Source organism: Diadema setosum, chromosome 3 (genome assembly GCF_964275005.1).
Source record: "Diadema setosum chromosome 3, eeDiaSeto1, whole genome shotgun sequence".
NCBI classification, from domain to species: domain Eukaryota; kingdom Metazoa; phylum Echinodermata; class Echinoidea; order Diadematoida; family Diadematidae; genus Diadema; species Diadema setosum.
The window spans coordinates 41,425,346-41,445,843 of record NC_092687.1 but is presented as its reverse complement, the minus strand read 5'-3'; the positions used below and the strand labels follow the sequence as shown (position 1 = coordinate 41,445,843).

General features: G+C 38.0%; 1 long non-coding RNA gene and 1 pseudogene across 1 annotated transcript; one reads left to right on the top strand and one right to left on the bottom strand.

Annotated features, from left to right (window-relative positions):
• The first annotated feature begins 5,572 nt into the window (after positions 1-5,572).
• Positions 5,573-20,143, top strand: LOC140226388 (uncharacterized). Its single transcript, XR_011900948.1, has 3 exons — positions 5,573-5,692; positions 9,487-9,598; positions 18,828-20,143. It is a non-coding gene; the product is annotated as an uncharacterized lncRNA (long non-coding RNA).
• On the bottom strand, positions 9,997-12,533 carry LOC140226633 (uncharacterized; annotated as a pseudogene).
• Positions 20,144-20,498: the final 355 nt, after the last annotated feature.

The following is a 20,498-nucleotide window of genomic DNA, read 5'->3' as shown; positions in this document are numbered from 1 at the left end:
TTTCTGTTCCGTTGAAAGTGGGAAAGTTACGGCAAAGAAAAACGCAAATGTCTTGCCTTTCCTTTAATCAATTACCTTCGATATTTCAGCAGATGACTGACAATACATTCGACTACAGAATTATTCCAAAACAGAACTTCGATCGGTTTGACCGAATTTGACGATCTGATTTCAAACTCAATTTTCTCGGCTCGGCCGTTAGCGACTTTCAGATCCTTCTATTGTAGCGGGTCACATATGTATATATGTATAATTATATAAATATATATATATATATATATATATATGACTCTGCATCACAAAACCAACAAAAAGTCGCCATACATGGATTTTTAGATTCTTATATAGTAGACTCTAGGCTTTAAAATGATGTATAACTCACTTCAAATGGATTCCCCTAACTGAAATCTATAAATACTAGAAAGAAAGCACACACTCTGGAAAAGTGTGAACAGAGAAAAGAGGCTCTGAAGTACAGGGTCTATCAAGCGATCAATCTTTACCAAGCTGTGCTAGCTGTGCAATGAAAGGGACAAAACACAGGGTGTAAACCACCGTACCTATAACAACAATGAAGGGACTATTAGGTTAAGCTGGAATTATTAAAGCATCTTGTATTGACACATTCAACTTTCAAAGCAGCAGAGTTATCTTTTCAAAAGTTATTCGAATTGAAAGTGAAGAGTGTGTAGAGCATTTCAAGAAATGAAAAGGGGACTCTAAGACATACGCGATCTTTCTATTCTCCCCCAGAAAAGGGTTAAAAAAAACTGCCGAAAACACACTTTCCCAGGATAGGTCTTTCAGAAAATATGAAAAATTCAATATTAACTCGGTTGACCAATTTCAACTGTTTTGAGTCCACACGTAAAATCAAGGGGTGCGACTTTTTTGTTCGTTTTGAGATGCACGGTATATATATATATATATATATATATATATATATATATACATTAATCAAATTGCCAACTTTCTGAACACGAATAAACGCATATATTACATTACGTAATGCCTATTTTATGTACAAACAATAATGTTATATACCTTTAAAAGCAATAAATGGGTAGTCTGAAATTAAATCAAGTCAAATGAAATCAAATCAACTAACCATAAAAAGAGCAAGCTAGACAACATTCTCTTCTTACATGTCTCATGTACAAGTCTTGTGACAAGTATTTGCAAAGAAAATGCCAGATGATTAATCCTTCTCAGATATTTAAAATGTTTGACCGAAATAAGCTTTTCTTCTTTCATAACAGACACAGACAGAGACACACAGACACACACACATACGCATATATATATATATATATATATATATATATATGTATAATATATAGAGTATTATACATTGTATGTATATACATTATCGGATTCCAATGAAATGTTTATCAAAACCATATAAATCAGAACATTTCAAGATGTAGCATCGGGTTAGTACGCATGATTAGGAAAATAGTACCGGTTAAAAATGCGATGATTACAATCACCACTATCTTCGACGTCATCCTATTAATGTTGGTTCACTCTGTTGCCGAAATTCGCCAGAACAAAATGGAAAAGCCCGTAAACTTCAAGAAACGCTGCATCCAATCCTTCACGTTATAGAAATAGTTCTATGATTTGTTTTGAACATGAAAACGTCCCTGACAAGGATTTGAGAGATTTCGATGTTTTCTGCCGAGTGAGGGCGCTGCTTGCTCAAGAATGAGAGTGTAAAACCTAACTTTAAAACCTTTTCCTCATTTTGGGTACTTTTTTTTTCTGCAATTCTTGCAAATTTGGAGAAAATAACGGGGATTTTGAAAAAAAAAATATTAGGATTTTAGTTTGTCATTGTAGATTTTGTTGCCAATCATGGTCTTGATCCTGTAACGCTATCAATTTGGTACTGGACGGCAGATTGTCATATTCTTAAAAGTCCCGTAGAAGAAAAACAAGCACATGAACCTGTGGTCTTATTTACATATTTCGGCTTCGGATGGGTCAAAGGTATGGTCTGGAAAGTTTGAAGAAAATGACATGGACTTCACTTTAACTGAGGAACGTCCTTAAATGATCTTTGTATATCATACTTTATTCATTCTGATTGCACCTTAAACACACATCATCTGGAATTGACTCATAAGTACCAATATACTTTTATTATTATATAACTTTTGCATCAATGCAAACCAATAAAAAAAAAATGAGAAGCTCGTCATAATAGGCTTTCCTTTAGGGGATACTGTTGAAAGTCCATCTTGCCTTTGGTGGGAAAATGACGATTTAAACAATTCACTCGCCTTGAGACGTAGAGTGGTCACGTACAAAACCTCATGTTCGGGTTGGAAGTAAAAAAAAAAGAACAACGTAAACATACTTCAGCAGTTATCCAATGATATGACGAGTTCTCCTTGATTTATCAGCTTAAAGGACATTTGAAAAGTGTAAATAGAAAAATCAAGAAAAAAAAAACAACACATAAACACTGATTTTGGGATACGACGTAGGAGTCACAGATTGAATCGGCTCTAACAATGTACACTGTATTATGAAACAAAACCGGCGAAATTTAGTATCAACATGAAGATAAGACTGTGTGAAAAATGTGCGAGCTTAAAAAATACAAACATACAAAAAAAAAAAGAGGAGCACCCTTAGCCCAACACATGCAGCAGGTGGATGTTGTTCCTGATTGTAGGAGGCGGCATCCTGTGTGCGTTGACTGAATGTGAATAACGCTTATTTTTGCCGCGTTCTTTTTGTCAATGTGTATTTAAAAGAACAGTGTCTGTTCTACCTTCCAGGCAAACTAAGTTAAGGCATGTAATATTTTTATTTAACGAACAGATTGCGTTCCCAATCCCTGTCATGATGGAGGAAGAAAAAGAGCTCAATGTTTGATTATTAACCATCTCTGTCTTTAAGGATTATGCCTCATTATCATGACATCTATGCTCATGTAAAAATGAAGGGTTGGGGGCAAACTGTAAAAAAAAAAAAAATAAAAAATGTAGCTATCACTGGCTGGTTAAAGATCGTGTTTACCTTTGGGAGCAGTGATTTGAAAAATGTTCAAGATATCACACATATCACACAGCCCGTCATAAAATCAAAAGTCAACTTTTATAATTGGACCTATAGTGCACACTGGGCGAGTGTGTTTTATAGTTTTGTTCCATTTGTTATAATGTAGACCTCGTCTGCCCAGGGTCAACGTCGTCCCCAGACTCCTGCTATCTCTACCACCAGCAAGATCTCCAGCCCTGGGAGGTGGTGCGGGATAGATGTGAGGAACTAGGAGGATATCTGGTCGCCATTGAAACTCCAGAAGAGCTTTCTGCTATTTGAGAGGAGGATCTAACCTCGCACTACGGAATTAAAGATTTCGACAGCTATCACAATCATGTGGACGGGACTGAATGACCGATTGTCTCAGTTACGCGTTGGAGGAAGTCGGTGGCTCCTTATCTCATTCAAGTTCTATGTGGTCCCAGGGGCAGCCCTACAGGGTCAGCGCCGGCAATCAAGACTGTGGTAGCTTCGACGGATATGGCCTAAAAGATTCTCCTTGTCACATGATCACCAGCTACATCTGCGAATTCAGGCTTTGATCTGACCAATCCATGTAAAATCAGTTTAATATAAATCCGGATCGTTAAATTCCAATCCCACAGATACAGATTTTTTTTTTTTCCTGTGCGGAGGGGGATACCCCTCACACGAGGGGAAAGGATTGTTCACAAGTTTTGAACACATTCTTGCCCAAAAACATGGAATTTTCATTTTCACTCTTTTCACGGCCACCCCCTGTTCCACTCTGCCGTCTATAGCGACGATTTGACAATTTTCTCAGATCGGGACGGATCGGCTAAAACACGAACAGATCTGCAAATAGTACGGTGTTAGAACACTCTAAGGACGTTGTGTTTACCACTAACACGTGCTTGCTACGCTCTTACTACAATGATAGGGAAATAGACATTACAATCATTAGTAATGTATGAGTGATGAGAAATTTGAGGTTTTTATGCTTATTTGCAAACATTTTATATTGGTATATTAGGAATTTAATAATTTGTTGTATATCAAAATATTGAAATTGATATTGTAAACAGAAGTATGTAACAGACATTTTAATATAGAACACAAAAATACATTAGACACAAACCCAATTATGCATTAAATAGTATATGCCCAAACGTTAAATAAATAAAATTGAATTTCATGGCATGCACAGCACAGCACAGCTCAGCACTCACCGCAGCACAGTATTATAGTAAAAAAAAAAATGCCTGTTGAAAATAAATAAAGGATAACTATTTTGAATTTTCCTTTTGTTTTTGACCTTACAAATTACTACAACATTTTCGGCTTTGATTGTTGATTCTATCTTTTCTTTTTTTTTTCCTTTTTTTTTTAGACACGTCCGTTATACAGTTAGGTAAATCGAATTTAAGTTTCGAATTTTACCCAGAGGATTCGATCCATGTCAAGCTGCTGTTTATAATTGCCGTCTCCTGCTTTTCTATTATTATAATAGATAAAAATGCTTAATTTTAGAATCATTTCATTCAAATTCCCCCTTTTTTCTGAAATTCGTTCATTGTAACGACATGAAAAATTCTGAATGAATAATCAATTATTATTTACATAATTTACAACTGTAAGAAAGCTGTAAGAAAGCTGTAAAGAAAATGCTGCTCTCTGGATATCAGTGATCTTATAATGTCGTTGTAATAATATTGTATTTCATATGAAATTCCCTCGTCCAAATATCACCGTTCTTAATAATTATATTGCGTAATGTTATGTAACCGATCATGCATGACCTGTTACTGTTCACCTGTACCTCGGGGAGAAAATACTTTGCTATACTTTACTACTGTATGCAGTGATCCAGATGATCTAACTTTGTGTATTATCGAAAGCAGACGTCATAAATAATTAATTTATAAAATAACGTTAAATAAACGTCATTTATTATACGTCATAACTGACATACTTATCACTGATCTATGGGTCGTATCATGTGACACGGTGCTCAGACTGTGCTGTTCGGGCAAATTTGGCTTCCCATACATAGCGCAATACTACAAGTTTTGATACCACTGAACTATATATAGTTCGGTGCTTGCTACTAGTAAAACAAACAGCGCGTAATGCGATTTTCGGCAAAGAGTATTGACCGATTCGGGTTCGTTGAGGGCAGCAGACATTTTGTGGCACTGGGCGCAGCCACGAGCTCAAATTGCGGTGTCTCAGCCGACCCCCCCCCCCCTGCTCTCCCCCCCCCCCCCCCCCCCCCCGGGCAACATGTTTATCGCGCACTTGTAACAAAGGTTCTCGCACTAAGCAAGCATTCGCGCACTCAGTACGAGACGCCCATTGGCTAAAGCAACCATGCGTCAGTTTTTCATTCTGCGCGCGTGCTAATGTAGGGAGAGGGGTGGGGAGTGGGAAGGGGGGGGGGGGGGTCGGCTGAGACACCGCGTAATGGCGCTGCCCATGCCAAAAATACACATAGCGCGTCGGATCACAGAATCGGTCAATAGAAGCTACGCTTTCGGCATTCAGATCCATAATGGGCCAGAAAATGGCGCACGAAACGGGAGATTGATCGTTTGTGCTTCTAGCAATTTGATATGCAGCAAATATCTACAGATAATCAGACGGTTCAGGATGGAAGTCCTACATCTGTTGATTCTGCGTAAGTTTAAGGCTATTATTTTTACAGTTTTCGATATTAAAAGAGAATTTAATCACCTTTCGTGTGTTCAGAATGAACTGTCTCAGTTTATCACAGTCAGCTAGAACTAGTTAGGCTAGGCTAGCGTTAACTATACACAGCGGGTAGCCCAGTCGCAACTGTACGTCGCTAGGCCGGCTAGCAGTAGTAGCGTAAGCAACGCTACCCCGGTACGCCAGTACGACACTGCGGTACGCAGCGTAGGTCTAGTAGCCTTGCCAGACCAGACGCCGTGCGAAGCCACGGCCTGTCGCGATTTACTAGAATACAGCGACTGGGCTGTGTATAGTTAGCCTAGACTCTAACCAGTTGTTACAGTTAGTCTGACAGCTACGCATTGTAGATCTAACAGTTAGAGATTTGCGTATTGTACGTGTACGTTGCGTGTAGACTGTAGAGTAAACGCCGTAGACTTGCATTGTCTCTATTTGTTCCTCTCGGCCCTCATATCACTGAGCCGTGAGTGGATATGACGTGTTATAACCAGAACTCGAAATTCAGTCTAACGTAAGATCTAAAGTTAGGCCAGGGTTTCTATATGGTGGTAGGTTCTAATCAAGACTTAAAGGGAACGTACAGTTTCGGTTGAGACCTAACTTCAGGTTTCTAACATTTTTTTGGTGAAATAATGAGAAACCTCTTTATGAAATATGAAAGAACATGTCGGAACCTAGGTGCCTAGGCCCTAATTCTATGAGGAATTCAAATTTTATTTGATGAAAATTGGTTTTGAAATGGCTGAGATATCCAAAAATATGCGATTCTGATAAAGTGTGGGATCCACACTCTATTACGATCGCTTTGTTTTACTTTGTTTGTGGATGTTTCAGTCGTTCCAAACCCGATTTCCATCAAATAAACTTTGAATTCCTCTTAAAATGGTATGCTCTGTACTAGGTCTAGCCCGACCAGACGCTGTTAGGTTACGCTATGCGCGGCGACGTACCATGTACAGCGACTGGGCTGTGTATAGTTATACTAGGCCTAACTATTATATCATAGGCCTAAGTGTTTTCTTGGTATCTCGCAAAAAGTTAAAAGCCCAATTCTCATCTCCACCAATACTGTACCATCCCTTTAACGCACAACTCCTCTAAACCTAAGAGAAGATAAGAATAGGATAGAGACCTAACGTTAACTATTAGAGAGTAGGACTAGGCCTACTACAACGTTAGGATCTAGATATCTACAGCAGTCCCGTTTGTTTAGTAAAGACTTCCACTCCAGGAAGATTCAAATGCAAAAATCTAACTAACGTTAGGTTGGATTTGATATTAGTAGGTGAGAAATAGGCTATTTAGCAGGGTTCGAAATTGGCGATGGTCCGCTGGCCATTGGCCACCCAAAATCATGTCGGACTAGCTAAAAATCATAAAATTCTGAAGTTACTAGTCCGTCTGGCTAGCCAAAAAAATCGCTTCAGTATCAAAATTGATTCTTAGTAGTCCGCCTGGCTAGTTTAAAAAAAAAAAGTTAAGTGCGACCCCTGTTTAGTAATGATAATTTTGCTGTAGGCCTAGGCCCTATGAACAGTTATCGTCTAGACTCTAACGGCTAGGGCTAGACTATTACGGTTAGGTCTATTAATGCATTTAGGCCTATTTATAGGCCTACTAACAATAGAATCTCTAGAAATTGACGTCAACGTGAATAAAATACAATATCGTACTGTCTTCTGTATTGGTGTCGTGGATTTGAGATAGACGTCTAACGTTAGGTTGTTCTTGATCTAAAAAATAAATAAATTAATTAATAAAATAAAGGAAGATAGATCTAGTACCGGGATTTTCTTTGTGGAAACTTAATCATCATGTGATGTGCATAACCTTTCTAGTGTAGGCCTACGGTATTTTGGATTTTCCAAACAAACTTTTGTAACATTTCATAATTTTCATAGCATGATACACGATATAAAAAATGATCTGAACACGTCGAAAGGTAGCGGTGCCGCATTATTTTTTTTTTTATTTTTTTTTTTTAGAAAAAAGGTATCTTGTGACCATTCATTTTGAAGCTTATGACTTGCTCTACACGTTAAGAGTACGGTTTTGTATTCCTCCGCCACGAAGTGGTACCGGAGGCATTATGTTTTTGGGTTGTCCGTCCGTCCTTCTGTCCGTCCTTCCGTCTGTAATGAATTTTGTGGACAGCGTAACTAAAAAACCTTTTGAGGTATCCTAATGAAACTTGGCATGTATGTGTATAAGGGGGTGAAATTGTGCCTATCAACTTTTGGGTGCACAAGCTCAAAGGTCAAAAGGTCAAGGTCAAATCCATAAAATGTCACTATTTCCACCATATCTATGTAATGCCTGAGGATATTTTCTTGAAACTTAGTGTACACATGTATTACCCAATTATAATTCTCTAGTGAACGTTTGGGGTCATGAGGTCAAAGGTCAAAGGTCAAAAGGTCAAGTAAAAATATTAAAACTTCACTTTTTACTCCGTACCTTGGAAATTGTTCAAGGGATCTTCATGGAACATAGTATATAAAGATGTACTGACTGGCAGTGATTATCTAGATAAGTTAAGGTTCATGGGGTCAGGGGTCAAAGGTCAAGGGCAACACTTCAAAATTTTACTATTTCCCTCATATTTATGCAATGCCAGCAAGATTATTTTTTAACACTTGGTGTTTGCATGTATAACCTGATAGAGATTCTCTGGAAAGTTTTTTTCCTTTTTTTGGGGGGGGGGCCTCAAAAGTCAAAAGGTCAAAGATCAAGTGAAAGTGCAGAACTAACTGTTTCCTCCGTATTTCGGAAGTGGCTCAAGTTATCTTGAAACTTACTACATATCTATGCATGTTCTGCCTGACAGTGATGTCTTCTGAATTTTGGGGTCAAAGGCCAGATGAAAATGATAACAGTTTACTATTCAATACAGAAATTGCACCTTTTCTCCATACCTTGAAAATTACTCAATGCATAAACGTATGAATTGGTCAAAGTCAAGTTAAAGTCCTTAAATCCCCAAATACATGCTCTCCTTTTCATCCAATTAAACCTAGCTCAGGGAAGGTGAGCATTCAACACATTTGTGACAAACTTGTCATTTTAATATTTTGCCAATTTTGTGAAAATGTAATCACACATTGTCCACATGTACTATCTAGACCTATTAGGAGAACCATGCATTATGGCGGAGGCATACTAGTCGCCATAGCGACATTTCTAGTTAATGTTAATCTTAGATATGCAAATTAATGCATATTAAATGAGCCGTAATTTGCATATTTTTTCACCAAAAATTATTATGGTTTTCACAATGACAATATGGAGATGATTATAAAAAGGTGTATCTCATGACCATTCATATTAAAGCTTATGAATTGCTCTACACTTTGAAAGTATGTTTATTAACGATATGATTGAATTTGCAAATTAATGCATATTTAATTAGCTTCAATTTGCATAATTTGTCACCTAACTTCATTAAGATTTTACGGCATTTAATACATGGATATAATTGGTCTATTGTTTGTTACATCTGAAAGAATATATTTCACACTTTATGCTTACTTCATAATGTTCATGATTCAAATATATTTTAGAAACTCTAAAACACATATTTCTTTGTTTATGCAAATCATATGCATAAATTAATGTATGTCTTTGATGTCAAAATAAATATAATGTCAGATATATGCTGCGATGTAACACTTTTTTTGAAATTAGACTTTCATATTAGAAAATCTTAATCTCTGTTCATCACATATATTGAATTTATATTGATAATTTTGTTTATTTTAGTTACCTTTATACTGCAGATGTCCAAGGTGTAGCACTCAAATCCAAGCACAAACGTGATACTTTATGGAAGAGGAGAATCTGTGAAAACTGAGAAGTGAAATTAGAAATCGGTGTAAGTACAGCATTTAAAAATAAAATCATTGTCCCCATTAGGTCTACCACTACTATCAGCACTTTTGAAAAAAAAAATATACAACATAACGATTATTTCAAGAAGTAAATATTCATTTCTCCGTAACAAAAAATGGCATTTATTTTTTCTTGTATGGGCAGTATAGATTAATATTTACATTTCACCAGTGCAAGCTTGCATTTACCTAACAAACAATTTTCAGGTCATCCTGCTTGTAGTCTTCCAGGGGGCATTTCATGAAGGAACTTGTCGGATAAAATATCTGACAAGTCAATTATATCCGACAAGTTTTGAGAAATTCTTTAGTCTGGTTGGCTGATTTCTCTGAGCTTGTCGGATATAATTGACTTGTCGGACATTTTATCCGACAAGTTCCTTCATGAAATGCCCCCAAGGAGGCGATATGTATAGATAGCATCATCCTCATCATACTTGACATTGTACCACTGAGGGTATCCTGTTACTAGTCCCAAGACTTTCCCACTGTATTCTTCATTATAAAAACGATGCTGTACCTGTGTGGATAAGATGAATAATAGTTTCATGTTTATTTCTTGTCCTTTTCATTCAATCAAAATTGTGCAAAATGGTATTGAATATCATGCATCATACAATTTTTCTCAAGTCAAGGCAGCGTAAAGAAATCATACTCTGCAAATCATAATCAACACACACAAATTAATTCATAAACTGTAAATCATAATTTTCACCCATCAATAAAAAAAAATCATACTCTTTAAATCATAATCTGCACACATGAAAACAATTCATAAAGTATATTCACACAAAATGGATAAATGAATTTTCAAAAGAAAAGAAAAAAGTGGGAAAGAAAATGAAATATTTCTGCAATACTTATCACACATTTCAATACAAAAATGAAATCATAAGAAAAAATCCTGAGTACTGGACATTCCTCCTTCCAGGTGATTGTAAAACGAAGTAAAGGCCTTGAATGAAGAAAACTAGACACATGAAGACAATACATGTATACTCAGAAATTTAGTTTTCAAACAAGCTTTATTTCCTGCAATATCATATACATGTACATCACGAAGTGAAACAAATTATATAGAATGTCACATGTTGAATCAATTATTTCAGTATTGTAAGTTGGAGTCATAAAAGTTGAAATATGCCCTTATGAATATATTTCATTGAAATACTTGTTAATTTCTTTCATAAGACTTCTTTCATTTTAAGAAAAAAAAAAAGATTTTTTTACATTTTTATTTAACTTTTCCTCATTTTTTCAAAGTTTATTCTTGGACCTTCTTACCCTCTTGCCAACCAGCAGTGGGAGTCCACCGTCAGGAGCACTTTCTGAAGGCAGGGTGAAGGCATGATGGACTAATGTCTTGACATTTGTAGATAATACCTGCCATGTATGAGGTACACCTTTCGTGCTGAACAAGAAGACTTCTCTGGGATGTACTTGACGTAGGATATGCTGCTGAAAGCGCAACTGGGCCTTCAGAGCATCAAGCTTCAGTTTGGGAGTTGATAAGGTGTTGAGCATTTCGTCAACCTCTCGCTCGGATTGCCACAGCCCATAGTAGTTGATCTCCTGCATGAAATTCTCAAGATCAAGTCTCCTTTTCTCTTCTTTTCTTTCCTTCTCCTGCTCCTTCTCCTCAAGGGCTTTCATCTACTGCTGTCGGATGATCTCGGAGCGCTCCTTGAAGAGACTGCGGAGATTCCGTGCTCTCTTCCTTGCTGAACAGATGAGTTTCTCAGCCTCTTGAGATGATAATGACTTCAGCTAGTCTCCAGTCTTATTCAGGCTGAACATGATAGTTGCTTCATGGACTAGAAGACTTGTGTTTGGCCTCGTCCGCATTTGCTGATCCAAATATGCGAACACTCGTTCTCGAAACTTGTTGTGTTTTGCTACACTTTTAGAAGATTCCCTCTCATCTTCGCCGACTTCAGTGATGTGAGCACTGTGAGCTGCCATCACCTTGCAAAGTGCAGGCAAGATGTTCTGAAGCACTGTTGCAGTAAGACCATCATTCTCACATGGCTGGATAAGGACCTTGAAAATGGCATCCTCTTCTACATCTTCAAGTGGTCGAATGCTTCCCTCCATGAATGCTTGAGGATGTTCTGAGCCCCTCTTGAGCGCATCTTCCATCTTCTTGTAGACTTCTGGAAGGTCCAAGATATGGACAGCTTTGTCTTCTAGGCACCTCCGGAGTGGAGCAGTGATGAGCTTGCTGATAAGACCAAGTGCTCTACAGCCTGCCACATACAACGGCTCTGCCAGGTCGGCTTACCCTTTCTCAAATTGCTCCTGTGTAGACAGGATCACTTATTTACAGCCAAACTTGGATCGTAGACATGTGATCAGTATGACTTCGCTGCCTCTCCAGAAGGCTGTTTCTAATAAAGAATCGCAAGATGTTCTTCACGATTCTCTTTACTTATCTAATTTGTTTCAAGGTCTGTGACATCACGAACATCCAGCTGATGGTAAAATTCTCTCCTGTGCATGGGCATGGTGTCGCAGAGCTTCATAAGATCAGGTTTCTTTGCCAGAGGAATGCCTCTTGGTCCATCCATGTACGCCACACTTATAACAAGACTTTGGCCGTCACGGAGTTGACGATTCCAGTTGGAGATGATTCCCTTGCTTAGTACACAGAATTCAACAAACTGTGATGTGTGTGCTGTCTTCACGTACATGTTCAAAGATCCTCTACGGAACTGTGCTACCTTGAATTTTGAGATTTGAAGTGGCATTCGGGTTTTGAGATCAGGTTGATATGATCTCATCTCGGCATGATCTATTACCTCAACTCTTTATGTTGTTTCTACTGGCTCTCATTGTGTCCACAAAGTCTTTGAGATCATAGAGGCAGGCTTCTTTGTTGAGTGCAGTTGTGATTGAGCCGTGGACACTATCCGCCGTCATGTACGTGTGACCAGCTTCTAGATACTTTAGGGTAATTGTGTGTGTGTGTGGCAGTTGTTATGTCGTTAACGTATCGAAGCAAAGATGCAAACAGGCATCGGTTCTTATTTTTGGCAGTACAGTTACCTGTGTATATGATTACATGCTCTTTTTCGGGATGAAGTTGCAGAAACTTGATGTATGTATTTGTCACATCACTTGCCGAACGGCCAGCCTCCCCCTCGTGCCACACAATACACTCAGATAATAGCCCATTACTTCCAGGAGTGGTAAAAGTCATATTGAAGATGACCACTTTGCGTGAAAAGTAATACTCTTTTGTACACGGTTTGGGCATCAACAATGCTTTTTGCATATCTGCTGTAGTAGTGATACGTGAATCATTATGGTTTTGCTGTAAGTCTTCATGAACTGCCTGCCTTGATTCAGCAGAATTCTGTCTGTGAGCAGGGTACGTTTTACACTTCTCACATTCATAGTTTTTACAATCGTGGTTTTCCTCTGGATGTTCCATTCTGTGACTTGTGCAGAATGTACAATCATCACAAGATGGCACCACTGAGAATGAATGTTCAATTTGATGAAAATTTTTCTGAACATATAGAATAAGAGATTTTGGTGTTAGTAACATTCTTGTAATCTCTATGCAACTTCTGAATGGAAAGAGATGATGGTAAGTAGCGACTGTTTGGCGCATGCTCGCGCCGGTAGTGGGATACACATGGCCTATGAGATTCTATAAAGTCTTTTATATTCTGGACTTGATCTTCTGGCAATTTGTTGGCAGGAGGATGTGCGCCCCTCTTGTCCTTGCTGCCTTTTTTTGAGGGCAACTCTGACAAAGGAGTCACTTGTGAGTCCAAGAGTGTGTAGAAAGTATATAGGTCTTGCACACATCCTTATGATTTTATGTACATGATTTTATGTACAAATCCAATGTATATTGTGTTTTTGCAAATAATTCGTATACAAATTTATATTTTTACTTTCAGTGGCTGATAATGATTTATTTTAGTTTGATTATGCTTTAAAAGGTTTATGCGAGAAATTTCGATGAAAAACAACGAAAACAAAAAGTCAAAAAACAAAGAAATACAGGAAACGATGATATACATAAGAAATATTTCTGAAGCGGATTTTTCGCTTTGATATTATTGTCAAGGATACTGAAAAGAATACTTTCACCAAAAATTTGAAGTCTTGGAGCTGTATTTTGTGATTTATAGGAAAAACATTATTTTGGCATAAATTAGCACAAATTAATATAAAATATTATAAAATGGGTTCCAGAATGTAGCCAATAGGAAGCACTGAAATGAGTCACGTGGGCGTTGTTTACTTTAGTACCATTGCACTGCAGTACCAGTGCGCACTCAATCAGTTGTTACAAGTGCGTCGCGCGCTACTCATACGCGCTGTCAATCCGAGTGCGACGTGCTTGACTCTCTCGAGCGAGTGCTACATGTAGCTGACTGGTATCGACCCACAAAGGTAGGAACTACGTGAAAAATGCTGTTAGTTTTCGACCCATTTTATAAAACAAATGATGCACAGGATTATTTCGTGGCGTTAGTGGAGATGCAGCTCACTCTCGGGTATTTACAATGTAGTGCAACATACACTCGGCTTCGCCTCGTGCATGTTTCACAATTGTAAATACCCTCGAGTGCGCTACGCCTCCACTAACGCACTCTATCCTGTGCATCATTTGTATACTAAAATATAAATTCAAAAAATCTAACTATACAGTCTTGTAGATTACATTAGCCTCTACCTTAGTGCAAAATTTTGCGAGGATCGTGCGATCCACGACCGAGAACTGAAGAGGGGCTAAAAAGCCCACCCCCCCCCCCCCCCCCGCTGGTTTGAAGTCTCTCAAATAACCCGGTGGGATTAGGGTTAGTTAATATAGAACACATATTGTTTCAATTTGAATGAATATTAAAAGAGATAGCATTGCAGTGACATCAAGGCTTGTCCCACCTGTTACATCTGGTGCATGTATCATCTGGTATAGTTCTGCTATGACTTCTGTCGTACTTCCAGTTCTGATGCTGTCTATGTTATAGCTCCAAAGTGACCCTGTCAGGTAAAACGACAGAAAAAAAAAAAAAAACACTGTTAATATTCCTGTACATACCACTGGATGAAGGTCAACTGACATCCTACAAACACTTCCAGTAGAATCTCTTCTAATGATGCTCGTTCAATAACATGAATTAAAGCAAGGCAAGTGCCATAATGTGTCTCACTCATAAACATACAATGGAAATTGCGCCATAATATTTAATATTTAGCCCTAAAAGTTCATTGACCCCTGCCTGTGATCTTTGACCTCCTGGTGACCATCAACTTCCCATGGGACATTAACCATCCAAGTTTGGTCATAAATGGACCTATGGATAAGAAATTATGAGCCATAATAGAAACGTGCCACAAAAACTGAACATTGGGCCCTTAAAGTGTGTTGACCCCTGCCTGTGACCTTTGACCTTGTGGTGACCATTAATTCCCCAAGGGACATCTTCAACCCAAGCTTGGTCACAAACGGACCTATGAATCAAAAGTTCTGAACCATAATAGAAATGCGCCACAAAAACTTAAAGCCAGTGGTTAACATTGTGGTTGATCGACTTAACAAATTCTAAAACTGAGCTGCATGACCTGTCCTATTCCGTTCAGTTGGATGAAACAAGAGCCCCGGGGGCACGACGCAAGGAGAGAAGCGAAGCTTTACCTTTGGCCTTTGACGGTGAGGAAATCGTGTGTTTCATTGAGTTGGAGCAGACATCACACACTTTTTTGCTCTTGATTGTGTTTGCGGTAAAATAACCAGTTAGGCTGAATAAGCAGTTAGTCCCAGCCTTGGTCAAACTAGGAGAGTTTGTCTCTCCACTAATCATGCCATTTAGTGGAATTGCACTAGGGATTTGTACTGGTCTCTCAGTTGGGCAGTCCAGGAAGTCAGCCAGGTGGCACCGATCATCTTCCTGGTAGCTACCAGTGACAAAAGTGTTCAAAAACTGCCTAACACTATCCGAAGTGCATTCATCTAAATTTCACCAGTGTTGGCTCAGGTTTCTTGAGGCGAACACTTGAGAACATAATATTCTCAAGGCAGTCTTGTGTGAATCTAGCAGTGGGAACAAAGTTGTGGCCTTGTCAAGCAGCTCATCCTGGATTTGAAGGATTGACTGGGTGACATAATGATACCTTTTTGAACACGTTTCCACCCACTTATTCCTATTTTTATATTTCTGAAGAGATGGACTATTTCCTTCAGAAATTCCATGGCAGTACGGTACTGATCTATGCGAATACGTCTTAATGGCATCACAGCATGTTTGCTTGACATGAGGTCGAACCAGTGGGTCATTTTTTTTTTTCTATGAACCATGATGTTAGGAGGTTGGATGATTTTCCTCCTGCACCAGGTATTTGATAGCTGCGGATGTTGCCTTGCTGAAGAAGTTCATTGCATGAGATACATTCATTTTATCAAAATGTGTGGGTTGGATGGTGGGTTGCCTGCTGGAGTTTAGGTGCAATCTTCTAGGAACTTTCCTCTTGGAACGAGATGACAGCTTTTCCTGGCAGCACACTGACACTGCATGACGCCAGGGCGAACTTATTTACGATGTGAGGAAGTGTCAGTACTTGACCTCTGACAAGGGCTGCTTTGACATTCTCGATGAGATGGTGAACATCAGCAAGAAAGTGCAGCTTCCTCTCTGCATTCAAACGGTGAGGGATACTGTGTACATTGGCAAACTCCCCACAATGTACTCCAAAGTCTCTCCACATCGCATGGCTCGGTTAGAACATCCCATGTCACTGGTAACTGCAATGACATGGAGTCCGCAGCTCTCTTCATAATATCAACAACTATTGGCTTGTATGCCGAGTGGTATGCAGCAGTCTGCTTCCACCATGACGTCGCACCTGTCAGCATGAATACAAGGTCCTGTGTAGCTGCTCCCTTGTGGCCTGGCAAGGTGACATCACCAATTAATACCGGAAGCAGTGTGAAGTTCAACACTCGGGGTTATGGCCATTTCATCCACTGTGAGGCATGTTTCTCTTTCCTCCTCCTTGAGACTCTGTACTTTGATTTTAAGAAAGTCAAAAACTTCAGAGAGAACTCCCGGTGCAAAGGGAACTTTTTTTTTACCATTTTCCGTTGAAGTGTTATTCTTGAAGGCAGGGGATAATTTTGTTCAAGAATAGATTGGTAACCTGTTCCACCAGACGTGAATCTGATTTTGAGGGCAATCTTAATGGTAACTTTACTCCATTTGATCCAACGTGAAGTGCTCCTACCTAGGGTATCCGTTTGATCGGAAGTGAAGATAGACCTGAGCTTCTTGTCTTGAATTTGTCATATCAAGCATTTATCCAGGATGCATCTATCATCCAAGTTTGAATGTTGTTGCAACAACTGAGGTCTGCTGAGTTATGTGTAATAAGTCTTGCATGTAAAATTTCACGACCTAAAATGACCTTTGACTGTATCACATGACATCCAATGACACCATAACATGATGGTACCCCAGTGCATCTATGACCCGAATTAGGTTATACTCCAAGCAAATCACATATTGTAGTAACAAGAAATAAAGATGTGAGGGTCTGTTCTACTAAACTTTGAAACCATGAAAAAAAAAAAAAAACATACTTAATCTTAAACTATGCAAAAGGACAGACATAATTATACACTCTCAGTTTACCTACACCTGAAGATAATTCTTGCAAAGTTGCTTGAATTCAGATTATGTATTCTTAAGATTATTCAAAAGTGGCTTGAATAGAATAACTCTAAAGCCCGACACGTAGCCTATTAAACTACCTCTCCGTACAGCACAACCTGTCAGTGTGCTTTCTAAATATATAAGAAGAAATTGAATAAACTCCATTTATATTATTGTCAGCCCTTAGTAATTTAATTAGGTGAGCAAAAATGGAGGATAGCCATTGAATATGTGTGAATTGTCATTAAAAATGACAATATCAAATTCCCCACCAGATATGTCTGTTGTCTTCGTTTGTGTTCCTTCTCTAACACAGTCGATGACTATAAGTAAATACTGATAGTGACAAATCACATTTAAAGTAAAAAATCATGAGATGATAATAGTTGTGTCAATACAGATGATAGAAAAAATGACAAGAAAAACAGATGAGATAACATTAGATCAACATATTGGTATCAGCTTACCTTTGCTTCTCGTTAAAAATATTCAGACAGACCTAACTGATAAATCGTTGGTAATACTGTACACACAACTTTCAGCATGCTCCTTGAGATTACTCCAATAATGTATGATTTTCTTATGTAAATTCAATTCATTGAATAAATACATAACAAAAATTTCAATAATTACTGTGGACATGAGTTGAACCAACAAACACTTTCTACTGTATGATCTTATGTAAAATCAATTCATTAAATAAATACATAACAAAAATTTCAGTAATTACTGTGGACATGAGTTGAACCATCAAACACTTTCTACTGTATTATAAGTAATAAAAAAAAAGTTGTGTTATTCTTTGCCAGTAAATTTTAACGAGAGAGTGATTTAAATGTAGAAATGAAAAAACTGTTGTGCACTGATTGTTTTAGCATGCATGCAAAATTCTGTACTTTGCCCTGCTCCTCTCAAGCAATAATAATCCATTGCAAATTTACATCGATTTTTTTTTCCAAATTTCTGTGATGTGAACAATTATCCCTGACTTCAATGGTAAACCGTTTGCAGGTTCACATCACTACTGACACTAGATCAGTGCTAGACATAACATACAGAAAAATAGAGGTATTATATACATACATACATTTCTTCTTTTTTTTTTTTTGGCTGTGCAATAATCAATTGTATACAATTGTAGACAATTCTGTCAGAAAGTTGTTTTGTGCATTAAAAGAACGGAATAACTACAGTACTTGGGATGACCTTGATGAACTTCGTCACGTGTGTGCTAACGGTGACATTTGTACTACTTCGTACTTAACCAAGAAAATTAACTTGCGAACTCATCAAATGCTCCATGGTTTCAAAGTTGTCATGTGGTGCAATAACCTCTCCACAACCAGACAGAATATACAAAGATGAGGCCATGAATCTCTGACTGTATAGAGTGCTTTTTTCTGGCAATAAATTTAGTTAGGAATCTCTAATAATGGTGCGCATTTTGTTTGAAAATCGATCTTGATCGTTGTGAAGTATGAACTCTTTCGACCTATGGGCTACAACAATAACATAACAAAATCACCCCCCCCCCCATTTTTTCCAGGTCTGAACAAACCTTACCTCTTTCCTTGATGGTCTTGTTGGTGGAAAAAGACAACACTTTGTGATCTTTGAAGGAAGAGCAATGGCAGCACCATCATTTTCAAAGCAGCGGACATCTGCTGTAAACTGGTGTGTGTATTCAACGTGGAGTATGCTCCCAAATGTACATCGTCTTGGAAATTCATCCAAAACTACGTATGAGTTGAGTGGCAACGTCAGTGATAAACTAGCTCATCGACTGTATCCGCCCTCAGGGCTCATTTGTTCAAATTTTGTCAGGAAAGAAGATTATTGAGAATCTGACCTGTTTAAAATTGATCATCGTTTGCAATTATCTCATGTTGTTGCATTAATTTGAACCAAGTGCGCAAAAAAAAAAATAATATAATGTTGGTAATTACACGCTGAAGTGATATTTTTACATGTTTCAGCCCACATGTGCATATCCAACTCAATTAGCATTAGAGAACCTATTTTAAGATCGACAATGAAAGATCTTCGGAGCAGAAAATACATGACCCTTTTTAAATCATAGTAACGTCACAAGATGGCTAAAACGATCAGTGTTTGGTGATGATGCCTCTTTACACATGTATGTGACATAAGTGTACTTATATTTTTATCGGGGGGGGGGGGGGTATTTACAGTTTCATGACATTAAACACAAGACATGATGAATACTGAGAATCTAACAATCATTCCCTCAAAAGTGGTATACTACGGGTACATACTTTAAATGAATAAGTTATAAATACTGTTCATGTCAAAATAGAGATTATACCACCTGTAGGAATTGCATACGGAGCACCGACGTAGCACCGTAATACAACTCTTTTGTTAAAAAAGGAAAACATCGTTTTGCCTGCCTGGCCCCATGCGATAGATACAATTTGAGAATTACATCCAGTTAAAATCTTATTACACAGGGATGCCTCTGAGCTATCCATGTTGAAATTCCATTGAAACAGATGTTGGCCTTCCTGCTAAAGTCACAGTAATTTGTGCAGTTTGTACAGGTTCTCGTTCTAAACTATGACATGAACGTCGGGCGGGTAGGACAGTATACACATAATTTTGTATCCTTGTTATATTTCTCTCAGAAAATATATATTTCATCCATATTCTGTATCTTATCAAATGTTTGCACAGGATAATTAGAAATATTAAAGAAGCTTGTAGTCCTAACCATGACGCAGTAGTCGTTGCCAACGTTTATACCTCACGAAAGTAGTCACAACCAATGTTGCTATTAAACAAACTGGAACAAGGAGAATACACATGGCACAATGAAGTCATATTCCTGCCGAGCGTCTTATTTGCGATTCTAATCATATTGTTAATTATACGAAAATACAAAAAAAAAGAATATCTTGCCTTATCGGTTTCATTATTCATTGCTATACTCAACTTACTATCTATCGTATTTAAGTGATACCGTATGGGGACCTACTCGATGTCAAAAGAGAAGATTTATTATAAGTGCACTTTTTCAGGTACAATGTATCCCCAGTAGAATTTCGTAAATAATAAATCGAGCTACCATTGTGGCATTGACGCCACCAGAAAGTATAGTACAAACAATGATGTTGCGGTCAAATGACTTTCACCTTAAATTTCATAGATGTATCTTTTACACAATCAATTTTCTTTTTCATTTTAAAAGCCGCATAGA